This window comes from Etheostoma cragini, chromosome 20 (genome assembly GCF_013103735.1).
Source record: "Etheostoma cragini isolate CJK2018 chromosome 20, CSU_Ecrag_1.0, whole genome shotgun sequence".
NCBI classification, from domain to species: Eukaryota; Metazoa; Chordata; class Actinopteri; order Perciformes; family Percidae; genus Etheostoma; species Etheostoma cragini.
In genome coordinates, this window is record NC_048426.1 from 23,050,163 (window position 1) to 23,052,790 (window position 2,628).

Sequence of the window (2,628 nt, forward strand, 5' to 3'; positions counted from 1 at the left end):
TATGGTTACCTGGTCCTCAGGTCTCTGCAGGGTAAATCCAGACAGCTAGCTAGACTATCTGTCCAATCTGAGGACTCTAGTTACCTTGTCCTCAGACCTCTGCAGGGTAAATCCAGACAGCTAGCTAGACTATCTGTCCAATCGGAGGTTTCTGTTATACGACTAATACTTTTAAAAGGTACACGTTCCACCAAAACAAGTTCTTTCCTGATGCTGTTTTCCAGCAACACTCGATGTTTCTTGCCCCCAACCTCGCTGACCCTCCTCTGCAGCGCTGCAGAAGAAGGTCTGGCAATGCAAGAGTGCTGGGAGATAAATAGTGAGAGAGAGAAACGTTACTTCAGTCAGCAGTTGTTCCTATAGAAACAGCTTGTGAGATGGCCTTAACCTGAAATCTGTTGGATTTAAATGCATCCACATATACTGTATCCTAGTAGTTCATGTATATTTACATTCTGTGCTGTGTGACTGATTTTGCTGCTGTAACACTATAATTTCCCATTTTATTTTCATCAATAAATATCTATCTATCTCTGTTTATCCATCTCAAAGCATAACTGTACTGAAGACTTGCCTTCACTTAATGAAAATGGTCTGACCCCCCCCCCCCCCCCCCCCCCCCCCTCTGCATTCAGCACAACACAATATGTTCTCTCCCTCCTTTTAAAAAGCAAATGAAGCTGCTGATGTCTCTGTTGTACCATCATAACAGAGGGTGGTGGGTTCAAATTTAGTCCAACCCACACTATAACCCAGGAGGGGGGTGCATGTGTGTGTGTTTGTGTGTGTGTGTGTGTGTGTGTCAAAGTGTTGTGGACTACAGGGAGTACAGGGATGTGTAAAAACCTCTGCATCGCTATGGAAACTGAAGACTGGCATTCAAAAGAATCTATTCCTTAAACTGGACCCACTCCTCCAGTGGAAACGCCGTAACACCAATAAGATGCTGTAGTAGCTGCGGAATTTGTATCACCGCCTTTGTTTTTTTTTTCTATGATTGTGTGGTTGCTAACCTTAGCTCAAAACGCCAGTCAGCTGATAAGCTTTGTGTTTGATTGTTAGCTTGTAGCTAAGCTAGCAGTCATTTCAAAAACGTTGTAGCCATCTATGGTTGATTGCTAAAGTTAGCTCTAAACGCCATTCAAGTGTCAGCCTTTGTCGTGTTTGATGCTAACTTGTAGCTAGCAGTGAACCAATTTCGTTAAGTACGTCCATGTTTACTGTATTGACATTACAGAAGTCTCTCGTTAGCATCTTGTATGCTACTTGTTGCAAAGTGACGCATGCGCGACTCAAATCTGCTCCCGACTCACATCGGGGAGTGACACAGAGCATGAAAACATATATGTAGATTTTGTGGATATATTCACATCTAAACAAGTCTGTTTAAATCAAATACATCCTCAATAAATTGCGATTAAATATTTTAATCGTTTGACAGCACTATCTCAAATACATCCTTAAATTAACTCAGCCCAGTTTTGGGGTTCTCACACACACACACACACACACACACACACACACACAGTTTGTCCTTTACGTGGCCCTACAGGAGAGCTCAGGGAACGTCGCTGCCTGGAGAGCGTGAACATGGTCCAAATTGGGTTAAGAAGCAGAGAGTCAGGGGTTCATCCACCAGACGACCAAAATTAAATACATTTTCTAATAACCTATCAAATAGCACACTGTAATGAAATTCACCTTAAAGGGTTAAAAATGTGGCATTCAGGGTTCCCATAGCCATGGAAATTGGTTGTGTTTGATGAAATTATCACAGTAATCTTCCGTGGATCACCTTTAACATGACGGGACATTTATTTGCTCTTTGCTGTTGACATAGATCGGCTTTGCCGGACCCTCCACACGCCGCGGAGCGGAGGAGGGTCTGGCTAGACCACACAGCATTCTGGGATGGGAGAACAACGTGCTCTGGTTTATTGACGTTTCTTTCAACCAATCACAAGCGTCTTGGGCGGTGCAAAGCTCGGCACGGAGCACCTGTAAAATACACTCTGAATGACAGCTGTGAAAGCTACAGTTATTTACTTTAAATTTCCCAGTAACACAACTGTATATGATTTTTTTAGTAGAACGCTGTAAAGTTTGCATTACAACCTTGTCGCCATGACAACATCACAGTAGTGTAAGCATTCCGGTTGAAATCACAGTAGTCAAAGCATAACTGTAAAAGAATCACAATTAGCCACTATAGGACTGTAAATAGTAAACTACTGTATTTTTACTTTTTTATCTTATGTTGTGTTTAATTGTTTTGAATTTTACAATGAAATAAATTACATAAAATACTGTAAATGGAAGTAGGGTACCTTTACTGTAAAAAGAATTCACAGTAACTTGCCGCCAATTGTTGCTAGTAATTTACTGATTTACTGTAAAATTTACGTTAAATTTGTTACAGGGTAGTCATGCAAGAGAAACCTCCGATTGGACAGATAGTCTAGCTAGTGGTCTGGTTTTACCCTGCAGAGATCTTAGGACCAGGTAACCATAGTCCATAGATTGGACAGATAGTCTAGCTAGTGGTCTGGTTTTACCCTGCAGAGATCTGAGGACCAGGTAACCATAGTCCTCAGATTGGACAGATAGTCTAGATAGCTGTCTGGATTT